The sequence below is a fragment of the Nomascus leucogenys genome, chromosome 2 (assembly GCF_006542625.1).
Source record: "Nomascus leucogenys isolate Asia chromosome 2, Asia_NLE_v1, whole genome shotgun sequence".
NCBI classification, from domain to species: domain Eukaryota; kingdom Metazoa; phylum Chordata; class Mammalia; order Primates; family Hylobatidae; genus Nomascus; species Nomascus leucogenys.
This window is the reverse complement of record NC_044382.1, coordinates 144,984,053-145,007,894: the sequence shown is the minus strand read 5'-3', so window position 1 is coordinate 145,007,894 and position 23,842 is coordinate 144,984,053. Positions and strand designations below refer to the sequence as shown.

At 39.4% G+C, this 23,842-nt stretch overlaps 1 protein-coding gene across 2 annotated transcripts in view; it reads right to left on the bottom strand.

The window, feature by feature from the left end:
* The window catches only part of WWOX (WW domain containing oxidoreductase), a 1,126,706-nt gene that overhangs the window by 353,205 nt on the left and 749,659 nt on the right, over positions 1 to 23,842 (bottom strand). The window lies entirely within an intron of this gene.

Here is a 23,842-nt window from a genome sequence, read left to right as displayed (position 1 = left end):
ATGAACTGTACCATTGGTTGTCCTGGGTTTGGAAGTCTCAGTCTCCGTAATTTCATGAGTCAATTCCTTATTAAAAAATCTTTATATATATCTTTATACATATACATATACAGAAAAATGTGTGTGTGTATACACATATGTTTATAGATCTATATTGAATACTATATACATTATACACTGTATGAGTATATAGTGTATAGTATATATTCTATAGTGTGTATATGTATACTCTATATACTATAGTGTTTATATATACTATATAGTACATATAGTATATACAGATATACACACACAGGTGTGTATAGATATAGATATACACACACATAGGTGTGTATAGATATGCATATCTCTCTCTATATATATAATAGATACACGTGTGTATCTATATCTATACATACACACACACACACACACACACACACAGTATTAGTTCGATTTCTCCAGAGACTCCTACTACAACCATCGTTATCACCAACAACCAAATCTTTCTCAAATGTTTACCATCAGAAAGCAATTTTACCCTTGCACTGGATATTACAACCTTGACTAGAAAACATTAGAGCCTGGAAACATGGCATATTTAATTTTTTTAATGCTTTACCTATTTCAACGATTTCTGGACTTTTTAAGGCAGAAAGTATTCAACCAACTTTTGAAAAATCAAAAGAAGGAAATGAGTTAAAGGTTTTTACCTGGAATTCAAACAAACAAATGAAAAGTGACATTTATAATATTTAGAGAATGGTTGGAAAAATAGGCCTTCACTTGATAATGATATTAAATAATTTGTGATGTTTTTGGGCGTGATGATAATACTGTAGTTATCATTTTTTAAAAAGACCTGACTTATAGTGACTCAAAATGTCGATGAATAAAAATATATAATGTCTTGGACTTACTGTGGTAAATTTTCAGGCATGGGGGAAGAGGGTGGGGAGAGATAAAACAACTGTGGCCACATGTGATAATTACTGAATCTGGATGGTGGACTCATGGGATTTAATTATACTATCAACTTCTGTATATGATTTTACATTTAAAAATAATAAGCTGGAGCCAAAAATAATTTTAAAGCCAGTGTGAATAAGTTAATAGGTAGATGGATGGATGGATGGATGGATGGATGGGATGGATGGACGGATGGTTGGATGGGGAGAAGACTGATGGCCCAGCTTGAAGTCAGGCAGAGAGAGTCAATTCTTTCTTACTCAGTCTTTTATTTTATTTAGGCCTTCAACAGAGAAGGAAAAAAGGAAAGAAGCAAAGAGAGGAAAAAAGAAAGAGACGGAGGGAAGGCAGGCAGGCAGGCAGGCAGGACCTCTGAGGCTGTGCACAGTGCCTCACACCTATAATCCCAACACTTTGGGAGGCCAAGGCAAGCAGATTGCTTGAGCCCAGGAGTTTGAGACCAGCCTAGAAAACATGGCAAAACCCCATCTCTACAAAAAAAAAAAATACAAAAAATTAGCTGCGTGTTACAGCATGCGCCTGTACTCCCAGCTACTCAGACGGCTGAAGCGGGAGGATCACCTGGGCCTGGCATGTCGAAGTCACTGCACTCTAACCTGGGTGACAGAGTGAGACCCTACCTCAAAAACAAAATGAAACAAAACAAAACAAAACAAACACCTGGGAGAGAAATCCTCCCTATAGCCTGAGCTGAGCTGGATCATTTTACCTCCCTAATTTTAGCTAGTTCCCAGACCTTCTCATGAACATCCACACATGTGGCAGTGCAGCAGAGAAATACAGCATATGTTGGCAGTGCTAACAGGAAGAACATTTCTTTTTCACACATTAGCATTACCTGAAATTATATTAAGTATTTATTTTGTGTTTCTTGCCTTACCTTCTCCACGATAATCTAAGATCCACCAGAAAAGGGATTTTTCTTTTTCACAGTATCTTTCCCTCTTAGAACAATGTCTGGCACATGATAAGAGTTCCATTTTTTTTCCTGCCTTTTTCTTTGAATGGCAGGCAATTTGCATAAATGAATAAATCAAAGTCTAGCCAATTCATTGTGATCTTCATTGACTGCCTACTATATACTAGGTCTATGTGAGGCATCAAGATAGTAAACGGGGGGTGCTCAGAACAGATGTTATATCCAAAGGGGACCAAGTGTGGGAATTCTTCAATTACCTTCACAGAAGTAGGCCACTATTCATTCATCCATCCATTCACTGATTCACAAATATTTATTAAGCATCTACTATAGTGGAACTGACAAACAGCATAAATAATAGCACAGTATAAGTAAATATTTGGTAAAATTTCTCAACTAATACAATCTACATTTTAGGATATGGGCGATGGAATAAGGATGGGAGCTACTTTATATTCCACAATTCCAGCCAAAAGTTTATGTGTTTGTGCATAATGCTAATATGTGGCTAGAAAATTATTACAATTTGTCTTTTGAGAACTATAATGTTTACTTGTGAAAATGCTATTTATCTAAGCCAGTATAGTTATTTGCTATAGCTATCTGGATATGTCACCAAATCATAAAGTTCATTATGCTTTCTCATTCAAGCAAGAAAAAAGTATGTCTACTTGGAAACCACCTGTTTATAAGTAAGTGAAAATAGGAGATGCAAATAATGTCTTTAAAAAAAATCGCTGTTAAATCACATTAAATTGCCTCCTCATTTTCCTCCTTAAAACTTAACTATCAATATGTCCATCCTTTGAAAATAACCATCAATAACTATCAATGTTATGTTTGCCAGCCGTTATACCCTCTAACCCAGAAGGCTGTGGGGAAATATGTGAGTATATTACTTGCCCTGCTCTTAAACCAACGGAATCACAGAAGATCATGAGTTTTAGGAACTGACATATAAAATGCTGAACGTGAAGGTATTTTCCCTAAAACCAAATCTATAATGACAGAAAAAATCTGAAGTTTTACTAACAGCAACACGCCCTCTGGAATGGGTGCTAATGATAAAAATCGAGCTTTAACACATTCCATTTTTAATTAATTTTTAACATTTAAAAAAAAGCTTTTCCTTTGCAATAGAAGACTCAGTTCTTCCTGGTAAGATTCCCAAAACTACTGCAAGGTACCTCTGCGCTTTTCTGGAAGGCAGAGCTCTTCTAATTTATTAGAAATTGCAGGAAGGGAGTAGGGAGAAGGGGAATTCAGCAGGGGGGAAAAACCAATCCATTCCTACCTTCTCCACTTCCCTTTCATGCAGCTGAGCCCAAGCTTTATGCTAGGTAACGAACAGTTGAAATCAGATGAACTCATTTTAGGCCGCTGTATCCTGCTTCTCTGCAAAGGGCGACGGTTCTCCTCAGTGTCTCAGACTGCCCTGAGAACATCAAGGGGCCACTTCATCAATTATAGTTGTGCAACTGAAATCGTTTGTCCTTTTTTTCATATATATATATATATATTTTAATTTCAAAACTAGTAGATGTTGGCCAGGCATGGTGGCTCATACCTGTAATCCCAGCACTTTGGGAGGCTGAGGTGGGAGGATAACTTGACCCCAGGAGTTCCAGACCAGCCTGGGCAACATGCTGAGACCCCATCTACAAAAAACTTCAAAAAATTAGCCAGATGTGGTGAAACATGCCAGTGGTCCCAGCAACTCAGGAGGCTTAGATGGGAGGATCACTTAAGCCTAGAAGGTTGAGGCTGCAGTGAGATGTGATTGTGCCCTGCACTAAAGAGTGGATGATGAAGTAAGACACTATCTCAAAAAAAAAAGGACACGTTGATGGAACACAATTCAAACATGACAGATAAAGAAAAAAGAAAGAAAATTTCCTCCTCAAAGCCTTCTCAGCTCCTAAGCTACACTCCGTGCTGGTGATAGAAGTTATCTACCACTATCTATAATTAATGTTTATCACCTCAACCCCAAATCATTTTATGAAAATACACACAAAAACATTCAGGTATGTGTATAGTTTTTTTTTATGTGATAATACATGTATTATTCTTCAATTTGCTTTTTCTCACTCAAAATTATATCATGGACAGCCATTATACATATACAGATACATACATATATATATACATACACACACATACACACACACACACACACATACATATATATATATGTATATGACTACATATTGGGTACCGTGTATGCTGCTCAGATGGGTACACTGAAATCTGACAAATCACCACTAAATAACTTCTCCATGTAATCAAAAACCACTTTACCCTTAAAACGATTGAAATAAAAAATTATATCATGCACAGCCACTTTATACACACACACACACACACACACACACACACACACACACACACACACAATGTCTGTATATAGAGCTATCTCTTTAATTTCTTTCATTTTTCCTTTTTTTGCTATATAGTATTTAAAACTTTGGAAAATCTGTAACTCAAATATCACTTTATTAATATCAGTTTAGAATGTAATAGGTCAAATAACTAAATATGTATGCATGTATGCATACAAAATAATGCTAAAAAATCACTGATTCTTTTAATTGGGTGTCCTGGCACATTCACTCAAATACTTCTGTATTTTCTGGTACAGAACAGAATTGCTTGATCAAAAGGCATGTGTTTAATTTGGGTCAAAAATGCCAACTTGTTCTTCAAAATAACCGAAAACAATTTATGCCCCTATAAACAGCAGATGTTCTTTTTCCCTGTAAAGGAAAACTTTCTGGAAAATCGAGTTATGAGCATGAGTCAAAGTTTTATTATAATGTTACTACTAGGGAAAAGGCCTCTAGTGATCAATTCAAAGATTCAGTCTTGGCGGAGGCATTTTATAAGAAAATGGAATGATAAGATAGTCAATGTTAGGCTAGATACAAAAAGAAAATAACATTTGGTTTAAGGTCACTAGACTCTTGACTGACAGTCAGCTTGGGTAGATGGGTGACTGATTTCTCAGAACAAGTCTTAATCCCATTAAAGTTTATCAGAAAATTGCTTAAGCAATTTATCAGGAATGAGGCTGTGAATTACATCATGGGAAAAAAGGTTCTATTCCAGACCAGATTCGGGACAACTCTTCTTTTTTATACCTTTTTATATTTACATGCTCACCGACATGGAAGTTATCTGCCTTCTTAACTTTTGCCAATGTCATGGTGAAAAACAGTATCTCATTGTTCAATTTCCATTTTTATGATTAAAAATAAAGTTGAGAATTTTTTCATGTCTGTCAACTCTTTTCAACGAATTTCCTGTTCATTATCTTTGCCCATTCTTCTATTAGGAGGTTCACATTTTTCTTCTTCCTTAGCCAAAACTCTTTGTGTATTTGAGATAAATTATTTAAGCACAGTCACGCACTGCATAATGACATTCTGATCAACAATGAACCACATATACAATGGTGATCCCAGAATACCGTAACACCATATTTTAACTGTACCTTTTCTATGTTTACATATGCAAATACTTAGCATTGTATTAAAATTGCCTACAGTATTCAGGACAGAAACATGCTATACATGTTTGCTGCCTAGGAGCAATATGCTCTACCTAGCCTAGGAGTATGGTAGCTTATACCATCTAGCACTGTGTAGGTACACTCTATGACAGTGGCACAATGACAAAATGGCCTAATGAAGCATTTCTCAGAGCACAACCTCCTCTCTAAGCAACGATGACTGTATATGTAAATGTGTATGTTCGCGAATACGTGTATTAAATTTATGTACACATATATTTCCATTTCATAAGATAGTACATTTTTTCAAAGTACTGAATTATATGCCCCCTCCCATTGTAATGAAAGAGATCTCTTCGATTTCTTTCCTCTTTCTGAGACAGAGTCTTGCTCTGTCACCCAGGCTGGAGTACAGTGGCACGATCTGGGCTCACTGCAATCTCTGCCTCCCGGGTTCAAGGGATTCTCCTGCCTCAGACTCCTGAGTAGCTGCTATTACAGGGGTGTACCACCACACCCAGCTAATTTTTGTATTTTTAGTAGAGATGAGGTTTCGCGATGTTGGCCATGCTGGTCTTGAACTCCTGGCCTCAAGTGATCCACCCGCCTCAGCCTATCAAAGTGCTAAGATTACAGGCGTGAGCCACCACACCAGGCCAGATCTATTCAACTTCTACTTTGATAAAAGTCACTACAAGCCGGTTACACCCTGCTTTAAAGCTTTCGGTGCCCCTACTTGCCTAAAAACAATGTCCAGGCCTGTTGCAAGGCCTTTCCCAGTGTAGTCCCTGCCTAAATCTTTATCATTGTCCTCTGTCATTCTGTTCTGGCCCTTTATGCACCAACAAAATTATTTCTAGGGACCAGACTGACTCTTCATCCCTGAACTCCTTTCCTATGCTGATCCCTCTACCAGGAACATCCTCCCTGGATACTCATATTTGCCTTCCCCTGTCTGGAGGAAACTTTCCCTAATTACTTGCCTTGCCCTGCAAGTAAAGTTAGATAAAGTTAGTCACCTCCTTCTTGGGTACCTTGTGTATGCACCGACTTTTTCCATACAAAACTCATTTTGATTCATTTGTTCCCAAGTCTGTCTTCCATAAAAGACTGGGTTACATGAGAGTAAGGACTGAGCCCCAATTTTCCCTGGATCCCCTGGGCTTCACACAGAATCTGACGGACCCAAGGAGGAAGCCAGGAAATCAATGATGAATGAACAGGCTATCTTTTCTGATGCACGCAGCATGAGGGAAGCAAACACAGAAGTTAGGAGAGGTGATGTGTCTCTCTCCAACCCAACCAATAAACAAAAACACCCTTAAACCTTCAAAATGATTAAGTCTATACAGGCTGGAAACTGGGAGAAGACAGGTTGTCTTCCGTCTTTGGGTAGCTCTAGAATCTGATGGGCTACAGCTCTGAGCAGGAAGTGTTAATACAAACATCATCAAAGTGATTGGGGAAATTTTATTGTCTGCCAGATTTACAAATTGGAATCGATCTTCATTCAGCCAGTTTCGCCAAAGTTTCTGCGAAGTGAACAAGGCAGAAGATAGGTGCCTTTCAGATCACCTGTGATTAAACTCACTGCATTTGTCTTCAAACAAAAGTGTTTTTTTTTCCTTCCTGCAACATATAATTTTAGTCAGCTAACACTAAATTAGACACCCACTCAGATTTATTATGATAAGAACATTCAGTAAGCTAATTTCAAGATGATGACTCCTCTAAATTCTTGTAATTTATTATTTAGTACTTTGGTTTTTAATCATTAAGTACGTGAAGACTTTGTAGGTCAAACCTGTATTAATGAAGACAGTAATCTATTTTTCAAACTCTTCTCCTCACCCACCTTTCAAATTGTAAATTAACAGAAACAGATTTAAACACACTTGTAAGAACAAAGGTAGTAATTGGGGGGTTAGGGGGTCAACATCCCCACTTTCCTAATCTTTCTAGGTAGACTGTCAATCATAGTCCTGACTTATTTATGATGAATCATACTGATTTTTCTAAAATAAAATAATGGAGGGTAAATTTGAGAAGCCATTACTTCACTAGGAAAATAAAACACATAACCCATTTTAAAGTTGTGTTAAAAAAAAAAAAAACGTTGCTGTTCAAAAATCAGCAAATAGAGTTGGCACAGTGGCTCACGCCTGTAATCCCAGCACTTTGGGAGGCCGAGGAGGGCAGATCACCTGAGGTCGGGAGTTTGACACCAGCCTGGCCAAAGTGGTGAAACCCCATCTTTACTAAAAATACAAAAAGTTGCCGGGCGTGGTGGCATGTGCCTGTAATCCCAACTACTCGGGAGGCTGAGGCAGGAGAATCACTCGAACCCGGCAGGCGGAGGTTGCAGTCAGCTGAGATCGCGCCACTGCACTCCAGTCTGGGTGACAAAGCAAGATGATGTTTCAAAAAAAAAAAGAAAAGAAAAAAAGAAACAAATTAGCAAATACAGATATCATTAGGGGTTAATCTCAACAGAGCAATTTTTATGTTCCGGGGATGTTACAATTTGAGAGATGCACAGACAGAAGTAAAATATTAACTGGCTACATATTTTAGAAAGCTATTGATGTTATCTAAACGACAGTCTTCATCTCCTGAACTCACTGCCAAATTAAAATGTGTTTCATGACAATTTCTAACATTTGGTGCTAAAAGACTTAAAGGTTTCATTTTGCTGAACCACGGAATTCCATCTGATAAACTGCATGCAAACAATAAATAAAGTTACCTGCATAGTAACATCTTTTCATTTTCTCTAAAATAAAATGAAGTTTTATTATAATACAAACTCATTATAAGCAACCTGAGTAGTTGGAGCAGAAAGAACAATGTTCACAATTATTATTTTAATTGAGAAAAAACGTCAAGATGAGAAATTAAATAACTATTCAGTAAAGTCACCACTATGTAAAAATGATCGTGTAAATGCTGAGAGAAATAAAGAAAGAAATATAGCAAAATGATAGTAGTGGTTATCTTCAGGTGGTGGTACAACAGACAATTTTATTTTTCATTTCCTCTGTTCATTTTTTAATCGAACATTCTGGAAATTCCTTCAGAAATAAAAAGGCATATGTTCGCATCCATGATACTAAAAGTATTTTAAATTACATCAATGTCTGAATCTTCATACAACAGACAGAGAGTCAGCATCCATTTTACCTGAAGATCTATTGCTGAGAGGTTTGCTATTAAATTATTACACCAAGGACTGCTTATGGCATCTCTTAGTTCAGTGAAAACCTCCCTGGGATGTAGATACATGCTTACAAGCTGGGCTTCCTAACAGGAAGCCCACTATATTCCCACCAAGCAGGAGAGTGCATACTACATTACTTTAGAAGTATTTATCCGCCCCTCCTCTCCACCCAGGGAAAGGCAAAGTACTGCAGGTTTTCAGATAAAATCCTTGATGAGAAGAGCATACAAAGATTCTGCCTCATGGTCAAGAAGATTCATGAAGAATGGAGAGCAGTGAGGGAGTTTTAGCACACTGGGTTATGGAATGTTTGCTGAAAGTGGATTTCTGGGTTTTGATGATCAGTAACTAAATAAATAATGATAACCACAATAATGAAAACAATACCAGCCTGGTCAACGTGGCAAAACCCTGTCTCTACTAAAAATACAAAAATCAGTCGGGCGTGGTGGCGTGCGCCTGTAATCCCAGCAGGCTGAGGCAGGAGAATCGCTTGAACCCAGGAGATAGAGGTTGCAGTGAGCCGAGATCATGCCACTACACTCCAGCCTGGATGACAGAGCAAGACTGTCTCAGTAAAAACAAAAGAAAAAAAAAATAATTATACCTGCTATTTACTATGCGTTTGCCATGGCTATATATGGCAACATATTAACATATTGTTATAACGTATAGTATAACGTATTGTTATGCAACAAACTAAACATCTTACAGATATTAAATTCCCACACTAACCCCATCAGGTATTCTCATTTTGCAGATAAGAAAACTGAGATACCACACCACTATTATCTGTACGACCCTGGGCAAGTCAACACTGGGTGGGGGCAAGATATAAATTGCAGTTCATCTGACTGATCTCCAGTATATCATTTAATGATGAGAAGAAAGAAGGCTGTCACTAAACTACTTTTTGAGAAAGTGCTACATGCAGAGGGAACAATGAATTTATTACTGTATAAAAGTTTCTGCGCACAAATGTGTACATTTTTAAAGTCAAGAAACAGGTGGAAACATTGAGGAACTCCTAGATTTTCTTCCATTTTAATAGTTATTAAGCTATTGGATTATTTATCCTACAGGCAGTGCAAATGGACTCTCTATTAGTATTGGTGGGTAGCAAATTACTCCAAAATGAAGGATCTTAAAAATTAATAAATATTTACTCCCTCACATAGATTTTGTGGGTCAATAATTCAGGAGCAGCTTAGCTAGCTGATTTGGCTTGGGTGTCTCCTAGGTCAAGATGGTCATTTCATCTGTGGTCATCCAAAAGCTCAAAGGGGGCTGGAGGAACTGCTCCCAACATGGCTCACTCATGTTGGCCGGCAAACTGGTCTGGCTGTTGGAAGCCTGATTCCTTGCTATGTAGATCTCCCCATGGTGCTGCTTCAGTCTCCTCACAACATGGCATTTAGCTTCTGCCACAAGGAGTGATCCTAGAGAAGCAAAGCAGAAGTCTCAATGTATTTTGTCACCTAGCTTCAGAGGTCATGCGCTATCACTTCCCTCTGTAAGTTACACAGGACAATCCTGTTCAGAGTACAAGAGAAATATACTGCAATGTAAAACCCAGGAAGTGAGGGTCACTAGAGGCCATCTTGACCCCTGGCTATCACAGAATCTCATCTCCCTTTCTCTAGACAGTCCCATGCTCTTAAGTATTTAAGGATGAACTCTAACATTTCAACAACGAAATGACCTCAAAATGAATGAGATGAGAGAATGAAAAGTTGCCTTGAAGAAATACAAACATGTCCCAGTTCAAGTCACTCTTGATTGTGGGGACAGCATTATACAAGGATCCCAAAAGTGCTGTGTTTCAAACAGCTGAGGAATGAATGAAGATTACAGGTACAGAAACCAACAGGCTTTAACAATGATGCTGAAGATGGGCATGAAGGGTTTAAATGAAATTATTTCATAAAGGTAAGGATATATAAAAACTCCAGTCTTTTAAAATGAATATATTACTTGTGAAAACACATTAACAAAGGAAATCCTACAATAAAACTTTTGAACAGTTCATCTACAGCCCCTGAAGTTTATAAACTGGGCACAAAATTTAGGGGAGGTCCACTTCATTTGAAAATAAAAAATTGCTTTATATTTGGAGTCACCTTGTATTTTGAAACGTATTGACTCAACCAAGATTTGTTGAGCATCTCTATGTGTCTGACACTGTCCTAGCTTGGACAAAGTAGTGAATGAGACAGATAAAGTCCCTCACCTTCTAGTGGGAAAGATGGGCAATAAACAAATACAAATGTGCAATATAGCTTCACTGTGAAAGTATCACGCTCATTATCTTCTGACGCAATCAAGCATTTGAGTCATACAGGCAACGACCTTTGCTTTAATCATTTGCCAATTAAATAACTTATAATGTCACTTGGCTCAGTACCTGTACTTCTGTATATAAGTAAACTCTTTTTCTGTAGTTCTACCTATAAGAAAATTCTCATCTTCTCTTCCTATTCACATTAACAAGAGCATTTCAAACTATGTGATAATTATAGCTCCTGTTGAATAGTATTGTTTATGACCCTGTGTTTACACATCAGTTTCTGTGAATTTGGTTATTGTGAGTCTGCACCTAACAGAAAGACCTACTCTTAGTGGGCTCACAAAATCTAATTTCTGAATGAGCAAGGTTGAGGGTGAAAGCCATATTGTTAATGAACTCATCAAGGTAAATATCACAGGCAAGCTTCTGGAAATTAAGTCACCTAGCCTCACTGTCCACACCTACCCTCTTTCAAATAACTCACACGTAATACATTAAAAAATTTATCTCTAGGAGCTACAAAAGAAACACTACATGCAGAGAGACCCAGAATACTGAGAGAGGTGTTGGCACATTTGCAACTTCCATCCCGATTCCTTATTCACGACTGATCAATAATTGATCACAGAAATCTTCCATGTTGAGCCAATATGGCACCGAGTTCTACTCAATCACCAAAAATAGACACCAAGAACTCATCATGTGAAAAGACTGGGGCTCAAAGACCAGGGGTATTGATATCTGTTTGTCCCAATAAGATTGGGTTCTTTTTTGAATTGAGCTCTGAGTCCACACACCCCTGGTTCACAGGCAGTGACGGACACAGAGACACACGTAGGTCCTGGATGAGGCTCGTCATTACATAAAACTTTAACCATGGTGAACGACGATGGTGATGGTAAACATGAAGTAGGAGTGGAACTCCAAGGAATTGTAAACAATTGGGGACAGGGGACTAAACAGCGTTATATACAAAAGTTTCACTGCAAGATTATTTTTAGCAGTAAAAAAACTATAAACAGTATAAATTCCCAGTTATTGAAGAGTGTATGAGCTGTAAGAACTTTCTATCACTTGATAGCTTTTATCTCGCTGATGTTTGACATTAATAATCACTATGTTACTTACAACAGGGGAAGACACTTGTGCTATAATGTTAAGTGAAACACTCTGGATGTAGTATCAATGTATTATAACTAATATTATGGACGTGAAAAAACTCATTCATAGGGGAAAATCTGAATGGATTAACCAAATACTGACAGTGGCTGTTGTCTGGAGTGATGACACATTGGCTAGTTATTATTTTCTCTATTTTTTTGTTTTCTCTTTTGTATTTTACACACACACGTGCACACACACACACACACACACAAACTGGTAGTGAAAACTTCCATAGACTAAAAGCCAAATTCTCACTCTATTAACCGTTTTTTTTTTTTTTTTTAGGAAGGAATGTTGCTCTCGTTGCCTAGGCTGGAGTGCAATGGCATGGTCTCGGCTCACCACAACCTCCATCTCCCAGGTTCAAGCTATTCTCCTGCCTCAGCCTCCCGAGTAACTGGCATTACAAGCATGTGCCATCACACCCGGTTAATTTTGTATTTTTAGTAGAGAATTTCTGCATGTTGGTCAGGCTGGTCGCGAACTCCCGACCTCAGGTGATCCGCCCACCTTGGCCTCCCAGAGTGCTGGGATTACAGGCATGAGGCACCACGCCCAGCCTATCCCTCTATTTCTTATGGGTCCTTTGACTCAAGTAGGAACAATACAAACCTCTCCCTTTGCTCACTGCATCAAGATTAGAAATCTAGACTAGAAGGAAACAACAAAAGTATTGTGTTTTGTCCTTAAACACAAAAACCAAATCAAAGTTTGCCAAGGAAGGCCTATCTCAAAATGTGGTTGTGTGTGGCTTTTTTATTTTTATTTATTTATTTATTTTTTACTTATTTTTTTTTTTTTGAGACGGAGTCTCGCTCTGTTGCCCAGGCTGGAGTGCAGTGGCACTATCTCCACTCACTGCAAGCTCCGCCTCCTAGGTTCACGCCATTCTCCTGCCTCAGCCTCCCAAGTAGCTGGGACTACAGGCATCCCCCACCATGCTTGGCTATTTTTTTTTTTTTGTCTTTTTAGTAGAGACAGGGTTTCACCGTGTTAGCCAGGATGGTCTCGATCTCCTGACCTCGTGATCCGCCTGCCTCGGCCTCCCAAAGTGCTGGAATTACATGCGTGAGCCACCGCACCCGGTCTGTGGTTGTGTTTTTTGACGACTTCGTGACTTCGCAATTCCTAGGAATGAGTGACTCTGTAGCAACATGCCCAAAGGTGAGTGCTCCCAGTGGTAACAGAGACTTACACCGACTCTTGCATATTTGGGCAGAACAGTGGCCAAGCTGGGAGGGGTACACAGTTAATGTTGAATTGCTGTGTAGACTGTCCTCCGTGGGACACCAAATAGACCCTGGGGAGCTGTGGCAAGATTGTCAACTTTTCTGCAGTGACCATGCCCATGGCAGCGTGGTGGCCACCCATCCTACTGCTGCTCATGGTAACTATGTCTTTGCGAGTCATTGCAGCAAATGGTTTTCAACACCTTCACCTCTAAATAGAAATATGATCACAACCAGCAGAAAAAGAAGCACACTAACTTATCTGCAAGGATAAAAACTGGGCTAAATAGATGTATTGGGTCATTAAGGAAATACAGAATCTCAGAGGAAGTAAAAAAAAAAAAAAAAAAAAAGAGGTCTCTGTGCAACTCCCGTCTATTTTGGGAATCTCATGTATGCGATTGAGAACTGGTGGTTCAACCTCATCATTACCCTCTTGGTAGGAGGAGAGCAGACTGATCTAGGCTTTGCTTTCTGCTTCAGGGTCAGCCCTAGGCAAATCTGTTAATTAGGCTAAATTTGGCCACTTAGATACTCCTGCACTTCCTATTCTACACCCTGTTTCCTCCGACACCAGGCCAGGTTCCCCGTACCCTTAGGCAACACCAGATAAAAGACTTTCCATTCCCCAGCATTCACAGTGCTCACTCCACCTCATGCCCAGTCTCTCCTGAGCTCTCTCTTCCTTGGTGTGAGCTGATAAACACTCACAGCCTTACATTTTAACAGTGGTTCTTTCTCGAGGTGCTGGTCTAGTCCAAAAGCCAAGTTCCAACAGTTAGCAAATACAGTGCATTTAGTTAGACTGTCTGTGAAGCTGTATAGGGGCGAACATGACTTGAAGATTTTCTCAACATTAACAACAACATCAACAATGAAAAGCAGCACTGATTGGGAGCCCACGGTGTACAAAGTTACTCTTACTTGTTTTCCATATGTCAACTCTAATTCATTGGCATTTGCTGGATATTAAATCCCTGCAAAACCCAGTGAGTAAAAACAGTGACCATTTTTCTTGCATTTAGTTTCTGAGTCTGTGAATGGGCTGTGCTCTTTCTCTGGTGTGGCTTGCCTTGGCTGATATCTGCTGGGCTCTCTGGTGTGTCTGGGGTCAAGTGGTAGCTTGGCTAGTAACTAGATGACTCTAGAGGGACCTCACTCATATGCCAGGCACTGGCAGGCTATCAGCTGGGGCAACTACTCTCCGTTTATGTGGCCACCATCCTCCAGCAGGTCAGCTCAGGCTTGTTCATGCAGTGGTCACAGGGTTGTAAGCAACGACATAGAAAGTCCCAGCATCCGAACGCTTGTCATGCCTCTGCTGCTAAGATTCCACTGGGCAATCCCAGTCATACAGGATGGGTGTTGATGCGGCGAGGGAAATACTGTTTTCCTTTTTCTTCTTTTTAAACAAACTACCATTTTTACAATTTACCATACCTTCCCCAAATCCTAACCTTTAGCTGTTATTATTTCCATCTTATAGAAGAAGAAACTGAGAGTTAAATAACATCCCAAAGAAAGGTCAGAATAATGAACCCAGTTGTGGCTAGATGCAGTGGCTCAAGTCTATAATCCCAACACTTAGGGAAGCTGAGGCAGGAGAATCGCTTGAGCCCAGGAGTTTGAGACTGAGCTGGGCAACATAGCAAGACCCTGCTCCCCACAAAAAGAAAAAAAACAAACAAACAAGTCTGAAAAAACCCACTTGTTGTGTTGGATTGGAATGAGGTACAAACACACATTAAAATGTACATATATATAATTTATAATAGATACTGATATGTTATAAATTTATGAATAAATAATGGAATGTGTCCAGATAGAAATATAAACAAATATATGAAAACTATAATATACGCAGAGAAACAGGAATAAATGGAGATAGGTGTACGTGCATGGCTTAGAATAATACACATATTTCTAAACTCTGTTGAGAAGTTCTAGAAGCGATGACACCCCAGCAGTAATAAGCACAACTAGCACCTAGATCTTCGTTCTAAATATGATTCTACAATCAAACGAACCAAGGCTCCGTGGAGAATGAGTTAATTCCGAGACTGAGGCAGGGAAGTCCAAGATGACAGTGTAAAGCCTCTTACAGTGCGAAAAAATAAGAAAGTGCTCAAAAAAGAATGGGGCGTGACAAAAGGGGGCAGAAACCTGCCTGAAAGACCTCCTCTGGGCCAAAGCTGGAACAATTTGAGCAACAAAATATATCACAATATGGTTGTATTACGACCTACAGAATAAAATAAATATTCACGTATCCATACTGATATAAATGGAGAAGAAGAAACAGCCTTCCCTGTAGAAGAATTCCAACCAATAAATAGAAGGCATGAGAGAAAGACAATATCAATCATGAGAATACCACAGTATTAATCATTGCAGGCAAGATCCCCAGAGGGATGCTAAAATTAATGGGTGAAAATTTGAGAAGTAGTCCCAAAGTACCTCCCCCAAGATATTTATTAATTACAAAAGGAAAAAATGATCCTTTACAGTGGAGAAATCTGGCAGATACCACTTTAACCGAGAGGTCAAGGCTAACATCACTAGTAATAACATATTTTCGCATTATACATCCTCTGACTTGATGGCCAAAGAATGCCACATCACTTAGGTATATTCCTCCCAAAAATGCACCACTTCATTCTAATCAAGAAAACATATCAGACAAACCCAAATTACAGGCATTCTACAAAATAACTGACCAGAACTCTTCAAAAATTTCAAGGCCATTAAAAAAATAATGCATGAGAAACTGTCCCAGACCAGAGGGGACTGGAGAGGTATGACAATAAATGCCAGGTGGTACCTGCTTGTAAAAGATGGAAGAGGACACACCGTCAAATCCAAATAAAGTCTGTTGGTCAGTTATAGTCTGAGTTTAGTTAATAGCATCATAACAAGGTTAATTTCTCAGTGTTGAAAAATGTATCATGTTAGTATTAGAGGAAGCTGAGTGAAGAGTACATGGGAAATCTTTGCAGTATTTTTTATGGCTTTTCTGTAAGCCAACATTTATTTCAAAATTTAAAAATTGTAACAAACAAACAAATCTTTCCCAAGGTCCCACAGCTCCTGATGACTAAGTCTGAATTCAAATCCACTTGTGCCAGATTCCAAAGTCCATGCTTTCCGTCCTGTGCAGTGCCTCCCGCATCCACGCTACCATCTTAGAATTGGTTCAGACTGGAGTAGGCCACCCCTTCCAAATGAATTATTTTATGGGAAAAACTGGTGGCACAATTAGACATAAACCCATCTATCTTAAATGGGGAAAATGAGGCACAGGCTCATTAAAATGGACGTGGAGAATATTCACTCTCATATTCACTCTCAGCTCCATGTCTTAAGTGCCCAGATAAGCCAGCTTATAATGTCGTTTCTTGATTCCATTAAATTAGTACAGGACTACATATCTCAACCTTCAACCATTTTGTCACTTAAAATGAGTGTCTGGAAGGCCATCCTTCCGGAAATATTAGTTACCTTGTCCATTACTTACTTAATCATAGCTTAGAGTTATTTTTTGCCTTGTGGAGGCTGACTATAAATTATGGACTATTACGCAGCAAAGCCACACTTAGTAAATTATATGGCATTGGAAAACCCTTGCTTTGGGGGGAAAATTACACATTTCTTTAAAAATATGTTTTATAAAATATTATGTTAAGCCTATAAAACAAAATCCATGAGCATAGTTTGTGGCCTTAAGGACATATTTGACAGTTGACTCCAGTTTCCAGGCTGCCGCTAAACAGGGTTTGGAATGGAAAACTTCTCATTTGAATTCATGTCAGAATGGCCGTGGTCTGTGAATTTCTACATGCAGACAGATAGGAGGAAAGGCTGCAAACCTTGTTGGTCTTCGCCCACGATGCAGTAAATAAATTAGCCATGCAGTCTTAAGTTTCATTCTGAGCCATAATAGCAGACTAATAGGCAGTATTTTTTCACAATTATGAATGGATTCTTTTTTTTTTAAGAGCAGTCCAAAGAAGTACTTTGGTATTTGACTTAAAAAAAAAAAAAAAAAAAAAAAAAAAAAAAAAGACAGCAAGATAAAAAAGTGCATGAATGCAGGGCTATTAAATAGGAGGAGACAACGACCCTTTGGAATGAAGGTTTTCCATTTGTCTGTAGCTTTTCCAAGCGCTTCACTGGGCTGTGTCCGCATGGCTGGAGACAGCCTTTCAGGCTGGCCAAGGAAGTTAAGACTTCCTGCCTCAATAGGCCAGTCTTTGTTGTTCTGTCAGGGCCAAAGATCCTGAGAGTCAGCCACCACTAGGTCTGGCCACTTTGGTGTATGGTCAGTCCCTGGTGAGCTAGAGCGAGGTCACTGGGTCAGCTTACACGGTGACACTGCTAGACTGTGCCCCAGCCAACTCTGGCCGGGGATAAATAAATATACAAGACTAAAGAAGGAGGACGGCAATGGGGTTTCCAGATGCATCTTGTAAGGCAGACAGTTGGCCAGCTTAAAAGTCTGCAAAATCTTTCTTTAAAAACGTATGTTTTAATTTGAGGATATTAATTGCACGTAAATTATTTGACTGTATGATTTATAACCCCGCCAGAATTCTGCGGTCTTTCCCTCCATATGTGCTGTTGCCATTTTCCCTTTTGTACACCTATCATTTCCCATTGTTTATCTTCCCTGATTGATGTTCGGGCTCGAGATGTTTTCTATTATGAGATTCATAATTATCACTGGTAATAGAGAAGGCTTCCCTATTATCTTCAGTGAGACTGCCCAAATTATTCATCGTAACCCACTGGTACCACACGGCAGGAAAATAAGAATTTATTTCCCGTCCCAGGCATATGGTAGATAAGAGGATGTATTTATTCCTCTATGTTTCAAAAGGATTAAGCTTTGAAAAAATAAATACCACTTAGGCTGTCAGTAAGCAGAACTTTATGGTTCTGAGCTTAGAGGGCCTCTCTTGGGCTAAGAATAGCACATCTAAACTCTGGTTTCCAAAAGAGGGGAAGGTATGGAGGTGGCGAATCACTTACAGTTTTACTTGGCTAAATAAACAAACGTGACAGATTTCAACCACGGTATCGGTCTACAAGGCACCCAGCATCACCTTAGACCCCCACGTTAAACAACGCACCAGCTTATTTACAAAAATGTTACCAAATTCCAGCAGTCTTTAACCCTTGGCTATTCTCAGAGCATGTTGAATACATCATCTGGGTTTTGCCTAATTACACATAATTAGGAAATGTAATTACGCTTTTCGGTGTTGCTCTGCCATTAGGAACCGAGTGGACAGCTGAAACGCTACCAAGGATGCAGCGCTTCAGAGAAAACAAATTAAAAATATGAGCCAACCTCTAAAAATAGGGATTGTGCTGAAGGTTAGTAAATCAAACTTATTCAAAAAAAACATAATAAATTGCTTTTGGCTCTGGCTAAATATTTGATGCAACAGTTATGCTGGCTGTCTTTGTATTGGGGACTTACTTAATGATACATTATTTGCATCCATGCTGAGCCAGGGAGAGGGAATGAATTATTTTGCTCCTCGATGAGTGTGATTTGCTCACTTTCTCATATATTTATGCTTTTTTATTTTTACTTCCTCCTTTACACTGGATCCCTGCTCTAGCCAAGGAAGTGATTTCCAATCATTCTGTGTCAAAGAATCAAAACATTTCATTCGTGGGTTTGTTGCATATGGAGGGTGCTAATGCCCAAAGCTTAGGCAAAGCTGACAGTTATCTCATCCCCTGAGCTGGGCATTCGCATCTTAGCAGCATAGAAAGGGGCGATTGGCTTTGTAAGTCAACAAAACGGGCACCACAGTAATCAACATTTTACAGATCGGGTTGGACATGGCACTGACCTAGGTGGCTTTACCACCCCCAAAAGTAAGAATTTTGCAGGTGGAGAAATAGAAAAATTGCATTCTTTAGAGGTACAAGCTCATGAAGGATCTGGAATTGGAAGCTTTCTATGTTCTAATCTTTGCTTTTGTGTTTATTGAATTTTCCTCTCCTAGGACAGTGGCTGACAGTAATAAAGTAACACACTCCATTAAATGCACTATTTATGGAAACATTCCTATGGTGCCAAAAAAAATTAACAAGAGAAGTGATTGCCAAAAGCAAAGACCCAAACATTACTGCAATGTTTGCAGCACTTAAAGTAAAATAGCCAGCCCTGTTAACAAACATCCTCTCCACCTGCCAGTCTTGTGAAGCGTACCTGTGTGTGCACGCATTTTTCTAAATTAGATTTCTTTACATATTTCTTACTTTTTTCTAGAGAGTGTATTTTAACTCTATATTCATCCCCCTTTGTATTCTATTTTTATTTGAGACAGGGTCTCACTCCGTCACCCCCGGCTGGTGTGCAGTGGCGTGATCTTGGCTGACTGCAACCTCCGCCTTCTGGGCTCAAGCGATTCGACCACCTCAGCCTCCTGAGTAGCTGCGGCTACAGGCGTGAGTTGAGTGTTTTACTTTTTGTATAAATGGGGTCTCACTATGTTTCCCTGGATGGTCTCAAACTCCTGAACTCCAGCAATCCATCCGCCTTGGCCTCCCAAAGTGCTGGGATTACAGGCATGAGCCAGCATGCCCAACTCCTCTTGTATTCTATGTACACTCTTTCCAATCATCTTAGATCCTTTCCCACTCATTTCCAACTTTTTGTTTTTTCTTTTTTGAGACAGGTGTCACTTTGTCACCCAGGTGGAAGTAAAGTAGCGTGATCCTAGCTCACCATAGCCACACACATCCAGGCTCAAGCAATTCTCCTATCTCGGCCTCCTGAGTAGCTCAGACTACAGGTATGTAACCACCAAGCCCAGCTAATTTAATTTTTTTTTTTTTTTTTTTTTTTTGCAGAGATGGGGTCTGGCTATGTTGCCCAGACTGGTCTCAAATTCTTGGCCTCAAGAGATCCTCCTGCCTCAGCCTCTAAAAAAGCTGGGATTACAGGAGCAAGCCACTGCACCCAACCCATTTTGAACTTTGGCTTCCTCCTCTTCAAGTGTTCCATTGCTGAATCAGTTGAAAATGAACTCCTCCTGGATTACTTTAAGAGATACATTGCTGATCTCTCTAACCTCAGTTCAAAACACACTTCCACAAAGGCACCCAGGCAGCTCAGATCCTCCTGATCACCTTGAAGGGGAGATGCCAATTACCATTCACCTTTATAGTGTGTCTCTTATATCCCTTCCCTTCCAGAGAATAGCTGGGTGTCCCATACGTCTGCCAGCTCTGCCCAGTGCATTAATTACATCAGGACACTCAAGCCCAACAATCAAGACCCTTGTTTCAAAAGAAATATTTTATAACCCCTTACCAAGGTCCTGAAATAAAATTCATGAATAACATAATCTACTCACACACATAATTAGCAAAGGTAATATGTCATAATTATAAATTTTTTTAAAGAAAACATAATTGACAATAAAATAGTACGCATTTTCAAAGGTAACTGGCTCAGACAGGAGTATATCAGAAGCCTATAATGAAATAGTCAAATGTTTGCACCTAGTTATAGCTTTGGATTCAAGAAACATAAGACAAAAAGTTCACCAGAATTTTGTTAATGTATCCTCATAATACTTAACATTTTGAAAGCAGCATTACATATATTTTAATACAGACATCATATTGATAAACCAACTCTGAAAATTACAAAATGAAAACTACAACAATCATCCTGACTAGTAGCATTTGCCAATTTCCATGGTGTAAATATTCCCACCATGGTCAGTTTCAAGCTACCAACACGATATCACTGAATGTAGATTTTGGAAGAAATAGGCAAAAACTGCTCTCATGAGCTGCTCGCTGAGGGCAGCTCTAGCACACAATTATTTAATCACCATGAATAAAAACAGCTACATATGTAGAGAGATCACATGTTATGGTGACTCAAATATTATAAGCAGCGTTGCATGATGTTTCAAGATAGTATTGAGACCTTGGTAAAGATTGGAACAAAACACCACACAATCTTCCCTTGATTTAGAAGGCCCCTGCATTTCTGGAAGACTCAGTGCACATTGTGTATCTGTGTAAGCACAGTGAATTCTGGGGTCAGAGCACTGGAAACAAGTTTTTTATCGAAATGAATGTCCGGGGGCACACGTGTATGTTACTGGGACGAGGGCAGTTCTTTGTTATATTGGCTGCCTATGGCATCACAGGATGGACCCGGGGACCCCACCTGCTAAGTACCAAAGGCCACCAAAATGCCTTTCCAAATTTCCAAAATGCCTCCTCCAATGGCAGTAGTCCTAGTATTGAGAACTACATCTACATGTTTGCTACTCAAAGAGTGTTACCCGGACCAACAAGGCAGGCATCCCCTGGGGGATCACCAATTTATAAGAAACACAGACTATATATATATATACCTACTATGTACCCACAATGTTTTTGAAAAAAAACACATATATATATATACATATATATGTACATACACACCTACTAGGTACCCACAAAAATTAAATAAGAAAAGGAAACAAAGAATCTCAGGCCCCACCTAGACCTACTGAATGAGAATCCGAATTTAACAAGATCCCTGGGTGATTTGTGAGCACATCACAGTTGGAGCAACTACTAGAGTAGATAGCGAATTTTAAGACTTACAAATTGTGTAAGAATACTGCTTAATGCTGACATAAACAATGCAAAATAAACCACTGGCTCTGTAGACACTATGTAATAAGCCTCCCTTAGTAGTGCGATCATGCCATACCATCACTCCTCTTCATTGTAACTGTGCTGCAGAGGCATGAGGATTTTTGCATCGACTGTGGGCCTAATGAATTTGTCAAACAGAGACGAACAGTGTCCTTACCATGCCTCATGCCTCCTCTCCCTGAATTCACACAAGAATCACTCTTCAAAACTAGAACAAGACGCGAAACAAATCAAGGCACAGAGAGGTTCAGGATTTTGTTCAGTGCCACAGAGTCAAGAATGTGCACAGTTAGGATTAGCGATGGTAATTATTTTATATTAAAAAATTATTCCACAAGTACACACTGAGGGTCCACTGGGAGGCAATGTCCACAAAGGGTTTCTCCCATCCCATAATGATAACTTATTTTGCACACAACTTTGTTTGTGCAAAGCATGTTCTCATGTGCTAACTCATTTGATCTTTCAAACAGCCAGTAATTTGTTAACTCTACTCAAAGACGAAGAAACTGTGGCTCAGAAAAGGGAATGGAGGATCAGAAGAATGAAGCAACTTGCTTAAGTCACTAGCTAATAATACATGGTTAACTAGAAAACGTAGGATTTGTGCGCTTACCTGCCTGAAGGCTTCGCTAGAGCCTGGGGTTGGGAGGCCACTGGAAACAAAAGCACTTGGAGAAATATCTCTAGAGGATGATGAGACAGTTTTTGGGAGCTGGGTTCTCCAAGCCTTCTCCTAACCCATTCCTCAGTCCCAATTTATCATCACCAACCAAGCATATCACTTGGTAAGAACATCACCAGGGATGTATTTTCCAAATCAGATATGCCCTCCAGCCTAACCTTATTCTACCCCCTCTCCACCCTCCATAACAGTGAGAACCTGGAGAAATTAAAATGAGAAAATAAATATGTGCTGACAGTCTGGGATACAGTTCAATTCACAGACATAAGTAATATTTATTGCAAAGTATTAACACCTATTAGCATGAGGAAGGGAGAAAAAAAAAAGGTCACAGCCCTGTACATAAAATGCATCCTTTCTGAATCCATAGTAATCCACATGGGTTCCTAGAAAGGGGATCTTGTTGCTGTCTTTTGTCAAAATCAATGCCAAACCAACAAGTTTCAGCACAGCCTTTGGACCTCTCTGAGGACATGCAAAGGTTGGATATTACCAAGCCAAGGGAGAGTTAGATGTAATTACATTTTAAAACCTCTCCATTTTATATCTAGGAACAGAAGAGAGAGACTGGAAGGGAGGAAGAGAAAATATATCAAAATAGAAGTGGTGACTCTCTCTGGGTGGTGGGCTCATGGGTGATTTGAATTTACTTGTTGATTTTTCCGCCCAAATGTTGAGCAGTTATTTGATTTTAATGAAAGTTTTTATTTTTGAGATAAGTGTACATTCGCATGCAGTTTTAAGAAATAATACAACAATCTCATGCACCCTTGATCCAGTTCCCCCCAAAGGTGGTATCTCACAGAACTCTAGTACGATTTCACAACCAGGAAATTGACATTGAGACAGTCAAGATGCAGAACATTTCCATCTATACCAGGATCCTCCAGTTGCTGTTTTATATCCACTCTGGCTCCCACTCACCTCCCACTCCTCTCCAGTCCCTGGCAATCATTCATCTGTTTTCTTTTCTTTTCTTTTGAGATGGAGTACCACTCTGTTGCCCAGGCTGGAGTACAGGGGCGCGATCTGGGCTCACTGCAACTTCTGCCTCCTGGGTTCAAGCAATTCTCCTGTTTCAGCCTCCCGAGTTGCTGGCATTACAGGTGTGCGCTACCACGCCCGGCTAACTTTTTGTATTTTTAGTAGAGATGGGGTTTCACTGCATTGGTCAGG